The following is a 15,048-nucleotide window of genomic DNA, read 5'->3' on the forward strand; positions in this document are numbered from 1 at the left end:
CCTGCCGACCCACCGAGTGTTGCTAGGGTAAAAATCTTCCGACGAACGTGCACGCGGCGCGCGCACACCTAACTGGAATGGATATGAGCAACACATCTCGAAGAACAACAGTTACAAAGGTGAGTAACCGTCTTTTCAGCATGTTGTAACCTGGCCCTTCAGAGTGTCTCTGTCACGGTACGATAATACTCTATGGGTAACATTTTCCCAAGTGATAAGTGATTTTGGGTGCCTCCATTTTTTGGATGCCCAACTTGAGAAACCTTAAAGGGGCCTAATTTCCAGGAAGTGCCGAGCATCCATCCTCTGGAACTTGATGTATATCAAATTAAGCACCCAAAAATGCTAGTTGCCTTTGAAAATCTTGCCCTACGTATCTACAATCCTATGACTGTCTGATACCAACATTAGTTCTAAATGATGGAATGAAAAAAAAAAAAACCTTGCAAAAATAAATAAGTTAAGAAGTTATTGCAGCAGCATGAGGGAAACACATTTTACAGCTGAAACTCTCCAGTTTTTTCTTTTTTAGTACCCTTCCTTTCTAAGCAATGGCATGTGCTCTTTGAATCTGCCAGTGTATACTCTTGTGCTTGTCAATAGTAGCAATAGCTTTAAAGTTGCAATTTCTATTTAAGGAAGCTCAACCAAGAGTTTTAATACTCCCACTTCAGTATTTTTGAATATAAAACCACAGCTTTAGAGCTGCCAAAAAACAGAATAGAAGCCTGAAGTCAGTGGCAGACCAAGAGCCAATGTGTTTGACTGGAGCGGAAGGGAGAAATGAGAGAGGCAGATGAGCATGGGAAAACAAGAAGAAAGGAGACAACAATCAGGGACAGCTGAGAAGAGGGAAGTAAGAGAAAATAGAGCGTGGTGATACAGATGTGAAAATACATTATTTATCATAGTGTAAATAATGACATATTCTTTACCAAACAAACGAGCCCAAGGTTGTAAGTCCACCTTAAGCGTTAAGATAATACAAATGAACCCAATGATATTGATGAATATCTCATGTTGTTTGATGTTATGAGAACTCATTGATGGAAATACCACCTTACTGTTTGCAGACAGCTGGACAGTATTTAGTATGTTAATGTTTGTGAAATGTTTATAGATTAATATACACTACTAGAAAATCATTAGAGTTAGAGAAAGAAGTGATCTGTCATGCCTACTTTTCAAAAGAGTATTGATAGCTATTTGTATGTATTGCACACAGTCAGGTGCTTGGTGTTTGAAGATCTAATAAAATCCATTTTAAAGCCATGGAACCTGTTTGTGCCTACAGACTGTATATTTAATTTACACTCAAAGCTGAAACTTCTTTGAAGGTTTGGTCCTTGAGCTCATGTTGTCTCTCTTCATGGTTGTGCAGGTTTTCTTTCTCATGGGATATTTCAGATGGTGTTTCCAGTCCATGCTTTTTTTGTTTTGTCTAGTTTGTTCTCTGTGTGGTTTCTGCCACAACCCATGGGAAAGTATTCTGCATTCTACTAGACAAGGGCATTGTGGAAACTTTTCTGATAAACAACCTACATTTTCCTTTGCCCAGTTTCATACAATTACTTCTATTGTGATTATAGCTCATAAATCTAATCTGTCTGTTTTGTACTGCTGCCTATTCCTGTAGAATCTGTGTGTCTAATTGATTAGGTGGTACATTGGTAAGTGGTTGTAAAGGTGTCTAAATGAGGCTAAAATGGCCTGATTCTTCTCCCACTTATCCCTGGTTTACACCAGTGTAACTCCATTAGGGAGTCACTCTTCATTTACACTGGGATAAGTGAGAGGAGAATCATTCTAAAGGAATATCTAAGAGTCTGAGTGAATGGAGGGGTGATTAAAATGGTGTTAATCATATGACCAAGGGTCAGAAGAAAGTGCAAGAAAAAGTAAATTAAGTAGGGAGTTATCCATGTAAATGTGTATATTCATAGACTCTCACGTAAGTCACTTTTTTCTGCTACACCCCTATTGATATGTGAGTAACAACAACTTAGATAGCGCCTCATCCTTAATTAGGGTACATCTACACAGCAGCTGGGAGGAGCAATTTCCAGCTGAGATAGATGAAAACATGTTAGCTCTGCTCAAGGTAGTGCCTGAAAATCACAGCGCGGCCACAGTGGCTTAGGCAGCAACAAGCTGCCCAAGTATGCACCCAGAAGGGTTGGGCAAGACTGCACTCAGGCAGTTAGCCCAAGCTGCCACTTGTGTAGCAAAAGCTACACCCTAGCTGCTTTGTAGACATATATTTAGACTCCCTTTGACTCATTTGCATCCACATACATCATTTCTGAGTTTGCAAATTCACTGACAATATGGTCAACTGCCCTCAGTAACTTCCACTGGTTATCTTCAGGAGCTCTGCCAAGGAGAGGAAATGAATCATTGCATGCCCTGACCCATCTGTTCCTGCCTACTGTTCTGGCAGCAGAGGCCCTCTTTCTCCCCTACAACGGGGAATTTGCTGCTGCTGTTACAGCCTTGCAACCTCCCACTGTGCATTATCAATCACTGGACTTCACTGAGGTTTAGGCTAGCATTGGCTGGCATAACATACAGATAAATCTGGGCTATTAAATGGAAATCATAGAATTATCAATAAAATAAAATCAGAAAAAGCAGAAGTGTTCAATATTTGGGGAAAAACAGGTGATGTAGTCTTATCATATGGTCATAGTAACATTCTTTCTCTGGAGGATGTTAAACAAAAGCTCCTGAAGTTAGACATTTTTAAATCAACAGGTTCAGATTAATGTGCATCCAAGAGTTTTAAAATAGTTGGCTGAGGAGCTCACTGGATCATTAATATTGATTTTAGGTAGGTCTTAGAAAACTGGGGAAGTGCCAGAAGACTGCAAGAAAGCTAATGGTGTGCCAATTTTTACAAAGGGTAAACAGGATGACTCAGATAATTGTAGGTCTGTCAGCCTGACATCAGTCTTGGGCAAGATATAGAGCAGCTGATATGGGACTCAATTAATAAATAATTAAAGGAGAGTAATGTAATTCATGTAAATCAACTTGGGTTTACGGAAAATAGATTCTGCCAAAATAACTTTATATCTTTTTTTGGATGAGATTACAAGTTTGGCTAATAAAGATAATAGTGTTGACTTCTGCTTAAGACTTCTATAAGACATTTTACTTAGTATTGCATAACACTTTGATTAAAAAACTAAAACAGTATCATAACATGGCACATATTAAATGGATTAAAAACTGAATAACTGATAGGTCTCAAAATTTAATTGTAAATGGGGAATTTCCATTGAGTGGGCACATTTCCAGTGTGGTCCTGCAGTTGTTGGTTATTGGCCCTATGCTATTTGACATTTTCATTGATGATCTGGAAGAAAACATAAAATCATTACTGATAAAGTTTGCAGATGACACAAAAAGTAGGGAAGTGGTAAATAAATAAGAGGCCAGGGTGATTCAGGATGATCTGGAATGCTTGGTAAACTGGGTGCAAGCAAATAATATTTGTTTTAACATGGCTAAATATAAATGTATACATCTAGTAACAAAGAAAGTAGACCATACTTACAGGATCACCCTTTTCTGGGAACCATTGACTGCAAAAAAGATTTGGGGGGTCGTGCTGGATAAGGAGGAGCTGAATACAAGGTCCTAGTGTGATGTCATGGCCAAAAGAACTAATGAGATCCTGGAATTTATAAAAATGGGAATCTCGAGTAGAAATAGAGAGATTTTTACTTCTAAATTTGGCACTGCCGTGAACACTGCTGGAATACTGTGTTCAGTTCTGATGCCTACAATTCAATAAGAATGTTGATCAATTGTAGAGGGTTCAGAGAATGATTAAAGGATTAGAAAACATGTTATAGTGACAGACTCAAGTAGTAGTAAGTTTAACAAAGAGAAGGTTAAGCTGTGAATTGATTACAGTCTATAAGTATCATGGGGAACAAATATTTAATAATGGGCTCTTCAGCCTAGCAGAGAAAGGTATTACACAGTCCAATAACTGGAAGTTGAAGCTAGACAAAATCAGACTGGAAATAAGGTGTAAATTTTTGACCGTGAATGTAATGAGACACTATCAACAGTGGTGGTAGATTCTCCATCACTGACAATTTTAAAATCAAGATTGGATGATTTTCTAAAAGATTTGCTCTAGGAATTATTTAGAGCAGTGGTTCCCAGACTTGTTCTGCCGCTTGTGCCGGGAAAGCCCCTGGCGAGCTGGGCCAGTTTGTTTACCTGCTGTGTCGGCAGGTTCATCTGATCGCGGCTCCCAGTGGCTGTGGTTTTCTGCTCCAGGCAAGTGGGAGCTGCTGGAAGTGGCGTGGGCGGAGGGATGTTGGAGCAAGTGTTAATTGGTCATTCACTGAGCTATGTGAAACACACTGATGTGCAGAATTGTGCAATGCAAAGCAATCCTGCTTAGTATTTGCAAGTTGTCCTTGGCAGTGAGGATTGCAAATAACCCTGAAGATGTACTGAACATGCTTTGGAACAATTTTAAGATAATGATTGAAAATAATCTGTTAATAAAATCCAGCTTTTAAACTGGACAAATTTAACTTAAAATACACTGTTTAAGAACTGTCTTCCTGATATTTTATTGCTGTAACAGAATAGTGTGGCAAATGAATTCAAAACTATTTTATTTATTTAATCTTCCTGGTTATACATTTTGTTTCTATATTCCTTATGTGCTCTAGCCTCTTTTGGTGGTCTAAGTGGATATTTTATCTAAAACATCAGAGTAGATATATATCTTTAAAGTTTACTGGAGAAAGTAGAAAAATGCCAGACAAAAATGGAAAACTTCATTCGGACAAGGCTTTTATAGAAAACCACTCAACAGAATGTAAACCACTCAACTATGAGATAAATCAGTTCTAGTTTTGTGTAAAATCATTATTTGTTTTTCGTACTGTGTACATAGAGAACTCAATCAATATCAGTGGTTCCATTGTTCTAGAGGTACCACATACACATTTAGAGAAACTTTAGTTACCCCAAATAGTTTACAATCTAAATAGCTAAATCAGACAAAGGCTGGGAGAAACAAATTATTATCCCCATTCTACAGATGGAGAACTGAGGCACAGAAAGATTAATTGACTTGCCCAAGTTCATACAGGAAGTCTGTGGTGGAATTCAACTCAGATCTCCTGAGTCCCAATGCAGTATCTTAACCACAAGTCCATCCTTCAACTTTAAATCATATAGTTTTAACATTTATAGAGAACTTTTCCTTTTGAGGATTCCTATAGTGTTCATTTGTAATGACTAAATACAGGGATCACTTAATCTAAGATTCAGCCACTTACTGTATGAAAAGCAGTAGCTATTCCATTCCAGACACATTACATGACAGTGGTATTAGGACAGTGAATTAATAAATACTAATTTCTCTGATGGAAATGAAAGGGAAGACTTAAACAGAATTATTTTAAATGAAATTTGGCCAGGGCTTGCACTATTTTTAGAAATTATTATTTTATTTTGGTATCATCATCTTACGGTTCCTGTGGATTGATACAAACATAATGATCCCGACCATTAACTAGTAACTATTTGTATGGAGGCCTTGCAGAAGTGCACCTACTGTGATGAATAAGATTTCACAAAAACCCAGGTTAATAAAGAACTGTTCGGCCATATAACAATATTCAACCAAATTTTCATCTCAGTGGAATTACAAGAGTGTAACTGAGAGGAAAATTTAGTTTGTTCTATTTTCACTAAACAGCAGCATGTACAAAGCCTTTGCCATTTAGGCCCCAAGCTTACAGCTGGAGCTGTTACATATTCTGTACCCATGCAGAGCCCCACTGATTTCTAAGCTACTCCATGCAGACATAAGAGCCTGCCCATGCAAATCTGATGCAGGATCAGGGCCATGAAAGGTAAAGTTACATGCAGCAAAATTAAGGCTAATTTTCCAAGTCAGAGGTAAAATGTAGGTATTTATGGATCCTTGTAGGTGGATCAGTTTATCCCACTGTCTTTTTTAACTTGACCATGGACCACAGCAAGCTTTTTCTAATATAGCTGTATCTTAAGCAATTATATCTTTATTTGCCCAAATTATTTTTAGCTGTTTTGAATTCAGTGTTGTAAACAATATTTGTCAGTTGAATATGGAGTTATCATTCAAATTAGAAGTTGCAGTTATTTGTTTTCCCGGGAGGCAAGAAAGTGGGCAGCTAGCTGCAATGGCTCTTGAAATATCAAGAAAATACTTCTTCACAGACGACAGGGAAAACAGGCTTAGCTGTTTGGCATATTAGAAACTGACTGTAGTTATATTTCAAAGAATGAATACAGAGCGCATAAATGTGATACTTGTCAGGTTCCTAATACAAAATCATATTTCAAAGCAACACAATTCAACTCACCTTGAAGAACTATTTGTTTTGCTGTAGGAAGAGAATTGTCCCAGTGAACATCAAAAATGATGGTGTGATAGATAGAGTAATTTCCCACCATATCCTTGAAAAATTTTATTCAATTAAGTGTATTTGAAGTATGTTGTGTTGAATGCAAAGTTTATGTATTATTATGGGATTAGCTGTAACTTCTGTAGGGAGGAGATATGGCCAATGTAAACCCAGCAATGTGTTATAAGCTTCAAAGGATTATTTTAAACAATGTACCAGACAAGAAGAAACTTTTGGGACAAAGTTAAATAGATTTCCTAGGAAAAACCTGAGGATTTGTGGGGGTGGTGGTGTAGAGGGGGGGATGCCTGAAAATTCCCACCTCCAGACCCACCCTTTTGAAGCTACACCTTGAAGAGAGAGCCATTGTTTGCAGATTCCCAGAATCTGAAGATCAAAGGTCCAAGCTGTATAAAGGACAGTCTGGTTTATTTATGTGGGTGTTTATTCTGAGCAGAAGCTCTTATGAATTTGTAACCACAGAAAACCCCCTAGTGTGGTTTGAAGGGCTGCCAGAGCCCTGCTCCATGTGTTTGTGTGTGTGTGTGTGGGGGGGATTTCTGGTAAGCATATTGCAGGGGTTCTCAAACTGGGGGTCAGGACCCCTCAGGGGGTCACGAGGTTATTACATGGGGGGATCGTGGGCTGTCAACCTTTACCTCAACCCCGCTTTACTGCCAGCATTTATAATGGTGTTAAATATATTAAAAAGTGTTTTTAATTTATAAGGGAGGAGTCGCACTCAGATGCTTGTTATGTGAAAGGAGTCACCAGTAAAAAAGTTTGAGAACCACTGGCTTATTGGCATGTGTGTACGTTCTTTTATTCTTTGTAATATGTTTTCTCTGCCGTGCTTCCAAGTTAAGAATAAATGTGCTTGCTTAAAAAGGGCTGTGAGATAACTTATAACTGTGGGCAATCACAACTGCTCATAGCTTTTGAGGAGAAAGCAAAGCACAGACACAGGCCTGCTTAGGCAGCCTAGTTTGCTGGGAAGAACATCGCATAGGCAGGGAACTGTGCAGTCTAAAAAAAGAAACTGTTAGAAGGTGATGATGTCTGGGAAGCCAGAGCATAGGGTGGGTACCCTTACTGGACCACAGAGCGGGAATATAGGTTCTTCTTCGAGTGCTTGCTCATATCCATTCCAGTTAGGTGTGCACGCGCCGCGTGCATGTTCGTCGGAAGATTTTTACCCTAGCAACACTCGGTGGGTTCGCAGGCGCCTGGAGTGGCGCCACTATGGTGCCGGATTATACCGCCTGCTGACCCTAGTCGCCCCTTCAGTTCCTTCTTACCACCCGTGTCGGTCGTTATGGAACAGTGAAGAGCGCAAGCTTAGCTGACTCCGGCTTCCCTAGCTACTCGTAGTTCTTGTGTATATGCTATATAGTTTAATCCTTTTATATATATATTATATATATCTATGTGTTTTTTGCTTTACTAGACATAGTTCAGTTATAATAGTTAGCAGGGGTCGGGGAGTTAGCTCCTTCCCCGGCACCGGTGCCGGACCATGCCGGTCATGGATTCTTAGACCATTGCTGGCCGACTAGGCCGTTGCCTGCAGGAGATCCACACGACTCCTGTTTACGGTCCTCGGGGGATTGCATTTGCACAGATAAGTGCCCCATTTGCAAGACGTTTAAAGCCAGACAAATGGAGCGCAACTTTCATTTCCCTCCACCTGCACCGCGGCTGGCACTCTGGCAGACAGAAGCGCCCTCCTCGGCACCGGACCCCACCGGCGACTGGCGTTGACCGGCCACCTGAAGTCGACCCGGCACCCGCTCCCTCCTCCGAGGTTGAGGAAAGCCCACGACTCCGTCCTGCAGTGCTCGACAGCTCCCGGCACGCGCCTGTGTTGAGCTCCCTGCTCCTGCTGTTTCTGTGCCAACTGCACTGCAACCAGAGGGCTCATTCTAAGTCGGTTTCGCCCCGGCAACCAATCACCTGCAAGGCATGAGGACATGGCCCGTTGATCCGGTTCCTGCCAGTGGCCGTCGAATCCAGTGGCCTGTCCTGCTCCCCGGCATGCGCCGTGGTTGAGCTTCTGCTCCTGCTGCTTCCGTGCCAACTGCACCGCAGCCAAAGAGCTCGTCTAGTCGGATCGCTCGGGGCACCGACCACCTCGCCTCTGGGCACCGACAACGTACAGGCACATCAATCCGGGTCCACAAGGCCGTCGAATCCAGTGCCCTGCTGCTCCCTGGCGCATCGCCGTTGGTGTGAGCTCGCCTGCTCCTATTGGTCCTGTGCGAACGGCGACACAGACAGAGAGCCCTGTCTAAGCGGAATCGCCCGGCACCGACACCTGCTGATGGCACTGCGACGTCAGCACCGTCGATCCCGTAGTCCACACAGGCGGCCGTAATCCAGTGCCTGACAGCTCCCCGGTACACACTGTGGTGAGCTATGTGGCCTTCACCCGGAGACATTTTCCAAGAGGCGAGGGACTCTTTGCCCTATGACAGAGTAGATGCGCCTGAACCCGGCACCGCCCGGTGCGGGTAATACAGTCTCTTGGCAAAGCCGCCTTGACACGACCACCCTCTGTCAGCGCAGCAGAGCGGCACCGTTCAGATGCAGGTCTCAGACGTACCAAGTCCGTACATGCGCGTCCCATTCGACGCTCACTTGCAGTCCCGTATGCTGTTCTCCTTGCACCAGTTGCACGCGCCGCGACAGGTCGGTGTCCCGTTCACGACCCTGATAATCTCGGCACTGTGTCTGGCTCCCAGGCCACTGGCTACAGGCACCTGTGACTCCTGTAGCCGTTCCCACCTCGAGAATCTCGGATCGACCTCCCGGCACCGCTCTGCTCGCAGGTCCGGATCTCGTTCCAGGTCCAGTGCGCCTTCCTGGTACCGGCCCCAGGTCCGGTGTGGGCAATGGGTCTGGTTGGGTAATCTAGCTCTCACAGTCCAGACCTGGACTTTAGCGTCCACAATCTGGTGCCTGTCCCAAACCTGGACTTTGTGCGTCCAAATGTGGGGGCTTACTGAACGCCCCCCAAGCTACACTTACCGCTTTGATAATTCGCTGCCACCAGGTCAAGTATTAATTGACAGAGCCTGTACCTCCCCCTTCCTCTCTTCTGGTTCTCAGCCAACTCTTCTTTGGGGATCCCTGCCAAAACCCAAGCGCCTGTGGTCTCTCGTCTCTCTTTCTCCAGCTTCCCCCCGCTTTCCTGGGTGCGTTGCAATTGCACCTTCGCTCCTTGAATACAACCGGGAAGCAATCTAGCATTCCCCGGTTAGGTATTGACCTATCAGCTCAAACAAGAATTCCCCTCCTGTCCTATAGGACCTTTCCGCCTTGCGACGGAATAGGAGATTGAGGCACCGGTTTGGGCGTTTCCTTCCCCCCTCTGCCTCACTAGAAAAAACTTTCACCAGTTTTAAAGAACTTTCATAGAAAAAAAAGAAGAAGAGAATACAAAACAATTAATCTTGCATTAAGAAACTCAATCAGGCTCTTGCTTATAAGAAAATAGAAGAAACAGTCTGATTTAAAAGATAGCCCGATTTAAACCCAAGGTCCAACCAATCCACATACATGTAAATACAACCCACAGCTCTCATCGGCGAATTTGCTGGGGGTTCTTTGTACTCACAGGATGTGTAGGAGCACTTGGAGATAAGACGCAGTAGGAGGAAGCTTGTTAACTCCACAGCCGAGGAAAACAACCAAAAGTACACGCCACTCACATCTATTTGTACACACCCAAAGTTCCTCATTAGCCCGGAATGCTTTGGGGGTTCCTTTGTACCAACAGACTTTTGGTAATAATATGTGAAATAAGAAGAGAGATTAGGAGGAAACGCTTGTTTATCACAGCCGAGAAAACAAAAAGACCCAGAGTTACAATTCCCGCCCCTGACTTTAAACGATATCAGTCGTCTGATTTGTCCCCTGGCAGGTGTTTTGGTTACCCTTCCAGGTAAAAGAAACTTACAACCCTTACCTTACCTATCTAGTTATACACTGGTAGAGTTCAGAGACTCGCCCATGGATTTTACAAGCACCTCCTGCTTTCCGATATGCAATCAGTGTACTCCACGGACAAGCTCTTATGCTTCAGGACCCGCGATTCTGGATGTGCTCCACCAACGAGACCTGCAGAGCCGCATCGTTCCTCCCTATGGAAGGTAGCACTCATTGCGGACCTCCAGGGCAGGAGTCTGGAGGTAGGGATCCGTAGTGGACATTCTATCGCGGTTTTGCCACTAGAGGGGCCACTACCTTTTTATTTGGACCATCCGGTCGGGATGCCAATAGTCTGTGGAGGGCTAATTGACTACTTGGTCTGTCCATCTCCTCCCTGCCTCATCATTCAGTTCGGTTAAGAAAAAGGGGAACGGTATGGCTCAACAGGACTACCAGCCCTGAAATCGAAGGGGGCTAAGGTGATGACCTCTCAGCCGCCGGGTGTATTTGCTAGGGCCTATAGCCCTCGTGGCAAATCAATAAGCCCTGCTTACCCCTATAGAATGATAACACCTGGATAACGGTGATAATTTATAGGGAAGCTTCTCCATCAAGGCTCCCGCCAAGGAGTTTCACTGCCTCTTGGAGGAGGGAAGAGGCACAGCGCAGAGACTCTCTCCAGGCTCGTCCGACGAGGAGGCATTCTATGCGTCAAGGTCAAACCTCCGGCCTATTCACAACTTACCATTGTGTTGGTATAAGTGCCTCTTTCAGTTGAAATCAACCCCAGGCGCAAAGCCTGGAGGGCAACAGAGTGGTCTAATGCGCTCTCTCTTTGGCGTGCATACGTCGACGACCTACTGGCAGGTCTTTCCGTCCCCAGCCACACCGCCACACTCTGTGCCTAGCTCACAGATAGGGACTTTGGAAGACGGCACGGCTGAGGTTTAGGCGCGACGACTGTAGGAACCCCTAGAGGGCCAAGATCGAGGGCCTCGCATATCACGACCGGGGACAAAGGACGAACTTCGAAGGTGCGCCCAAGGGGCGGGCCTCCCCCCCCATACAGTTACAAGCGGGATCCCACTCCTACTTCCTTTGCGTGGTCCCAGTTAACTGCAGTCGCTTCGTTTCCTTAAACATGGTGGGTATGGTACCACCCTCCAATTTGTTCCGACCAGTTCCACTTCAGGGACTTCCTCTCGGGCGCATTCTTTACAAGAGGTGCAGATTGCCGAAGGGACGGAAGTCGGAGTCAATTACTCCCCTATTCCACTAATCCCGCTCGTCATGGAAGGTCATCAGGACCTATCCTAGAAACCTACGAGGACTCAACCAGTTTATGATAAGGTTATGAGTTCCACCTATGGTATTCTCTGGAGGAACCATTATCCTGTCCTTTGATCCTGGAGACTGGTATGCCGCCCCTCGATTAGAAGGATGTGTACTTTACATTCGCCATCTTCCAACTCAACCAACAGGAGCAATACATCCAACTATAATAACTAGCATACCATCTGGTACTTCCAGTTTTACAGTCCTACATGTTTGCCTTTCTACAGCACCCCCATGGCATTAACCAAGTTGGTGTGGCCGTAGTCGCCACCCACCTCGCAGATGTCGGATATTGCGTTTTCCCTTATCTGACCGATTGGCTTATCTGAGGGAGACTGAAGACACGTCACTCTAGTGTAGTGGCATCGTCACGGACCTCTTCACATGTCTAGGCCTGATGATCACTTGGAAACATCCACGCTGGTTCCGACAACAGAGGTTTGACTTCCTAGGGCTTCTGGACTCCAAGCTAGCCGGATCCTGCTTACCCAACAGCACGGTTTCAGGCAAATGGCACCGATCATCGAGGTCTGCAAACTTTCCATACGACCTCGTTCGCACTTCTTCATCGGTCTCCTGGGTTCCATGCTGCCTGTAGGTTTGTAACCACCCCGCTAAGCTCTTGCCTCTGTCCTCTCCTAAGTTTGGCTCAACCTGGCGTCCGCGCGCCGAGACGGGGCCCAGTGGTCACGATAGTGCCACCATTCCCCGAGCACCTAGGTCCTCGGAATGTGGCTAACTCCCTCCTGGTGTCTGAGCGGGGATGTCGCCTCATCCGCCCCAGCCTCGCTGTCCTGACGACGGATGTGTCATCTCTCGGCTGAATGCTTCACCTCAGTTAACCTTCGAGTTAAGGCCCTTTGCGTCGTTCTCGGTGAGCTGCGTTCCTACCAATGTTCAAATTGAAAGCAGTCACCTGAGCTGTGCCCAGGGGTTCCTCAGCGCAGGCTGCCGAGGCCGTTGGGTCTCAGTGTTTAAGCAACACACGGTCCATGGTACTACATAAATCAACCTGGCAGGGGGATTGGTCCTCCTCCTTTTTGTCAGGGGGCCATCCATCTCTGGGACTCTTCTGATGCCACTCAATAATTATCTTGGTATAGGATCCTTTCTCCTTTGGCGCTTCGACTCAGCAGGTACTTCCCATGTCTCAATGCAGTGCTACGCCCTGCCGATTGTAATTGCATTCTGTTGCCAGAAGTGGGAATTTTTCCCAAATTCTGGACCTGTTCGCTTACCCAGTGAACATGAATTATGTACCGCGTGTTCTGCTCCTTGCCAAGGTCTCTCCGGGACCGATCTTGGACGCCTGTCCTCATTGCCGTTGGAAGAGGCCAACGCTTTATGCCTTCCCACCATTCCCCGGCTCATTGGCTCTCCTCAAACTCGCTGAGGGGCAGGGCGGCTCATACATCATGATCACTCCCAGCGTGGTCCAGGCAGCACTGATACGCCACGTGCTCAGGCCTGTCAATAGCCATCCCAATTACCTTTTCCACTCCACCAGACTCATACCTCAGTTCCACGGCAGACTTCGCCCCCGGACTGGCAGTTCTCTTCAACCTCATTTGGTGTGGCTGTACCTGGGACTATCGGGGGTAGAGGAAGCCTTCGCTTGGTCAACATGAGCCAGTGGAAGCGTTCTTCTACAGGTGCGAAATGCTTATCTTACTCCTCTGACGGTCTCGTCCCTCTATTCGAACTACCCTCTAGCCTACAAACAGGCAGGGCCTAGCGTGGTGTCATTCGCGGAGCGGTTTACATGGCGCATCTCTACTTCACCAGGATAGGTGGTTGTTTCTGCTGTTCTCACACTCTATGGTTTCGGGTTCCTCAAGGGCTCTGGAGCGTACAACCCTTAATAGGTAGCCGGCCCTGCCCCAACCTGGGACCTCAACCTCGGTTTTTAACCAGACTTTATGTTTTCTCATTCGAACCGGTTCGCGACTCTGCTCCGCGCTATAGGACCTGTCTTGGCAAGTAACGCTTTCTCGTAGCCATTTACATCAGCCAGACGCTGTCTTCGAGCTCAGGCTCTTTTATGGTTGTTCGATACACTATGTTACACAAAAGACAAGGTGCAGTTACGACACATCCGGCTTCTCCTAGGGGGTTCAGGCCTTTTCCTGTTAACCACACTCACGCGATGGGGACAACTCAATTGCACTCCTGAGATCGTCTGTATAGCGGCATCGATATTATGTTGAGCGGACAAAATCCATTTTGTAACACGCCTCAACTCTCGGTTCGCAGTAGCAGACGAAGGAAAGCCTACTTGTTCCTCTCAGAGGTTCTCTCTTGCGCAGTGATGAGTGCCACCCCACTTGTTTATGATTTGGCTCACATTTCCCCAAGCCACATCACCATGCTTCTACCAGGGCTTCAGGCTTTCATCTTGCGCCTTGCTGATCTGTGACCTACCACAAGATCTATCGCGCGCATTCGGCATGGTCCTCGGTCCATACCTTGTTGCATTGTCTCTGGCTTCATACAGTAAGAGATGCTGCAGCCTTCTGGCTCAGCGTTTTACATTCTGCATATTTCACTCCGACCCGCCGCCTGCATAAGGCTTGCGCTCTCCTCTCGCGCTCGCGCTCATGAGCAAGCACCGAAGAGAAAAGCGTGATTACTCCCTTGTAACTGTTGTTCTTCGGATGTGTGTCATTCATTCCACACCCGCCTCCTTCTCCCCTCTGTCGGAGTAGCCGGCAAGAAGGAAACTGAAGGGCGCTGGGTTGGCGGGTTTCTATATCCAGGCACCATAGCGGCGCCACTCCAGGGGGGTGCCCTGCTGACCCACCGAGTGTTGCACTAGGGGTAAAAATATCCGACGATGTGCACAACGGCACGCGCATACCTAATGGAATGGATATGAAGCAACACATCTCGAAAGGACCACAGTTACAAGGTTGAGTAACTTGTCTTTTTCAGTGCCAATGAACCTTGACAGGTGGAAGTTTCATCATGTACCCTAGAACTTGACTTTCTCCTATCTCCAATTTTATAGCGTTCAGGCCAATTGGAATCATATAAATGCTATCCATTTGCATATGACCAATGTGCTAGAATTAATGTATGAATTTAGATTGTGAACCCCTTAACTCCCTTAATTGACTCAGTCTGACTTTCGTCGTGAATAATCAGACGCCAGTAAGACTAAGCTGGCGTCATAGTTGTCCATAATTAATTGAGGGATCAAATCAATTCAAATTCATTATATTCTGAGAGTTGACTTTGATGAGAAAGGAAACTGTACCCCTAATTTTTGTTGCCAAGTGTGGGCATTATTGTCTGTATGACAAGTCTACTTCTAGGTATGGTAATAGACTGCAGCCCTAGGTCCCCTACAACGTAG

Source organism: Chelonoidis abingdonii, chromosome 3 (genome assembly GCF_003597395.2).
Source record: "Chelonoidis abingdonii isolate Lonesome George chromosome 3, CheloAbing_2.0, whole genome shotgun sequence".
Classification (NCBI taxonomy): domain Eukaryota; kingdom Metazoa; phylum Chordata; order Testudines; family Testudinidae; genus Chelonoidis; species Chelonoidis abingdonii.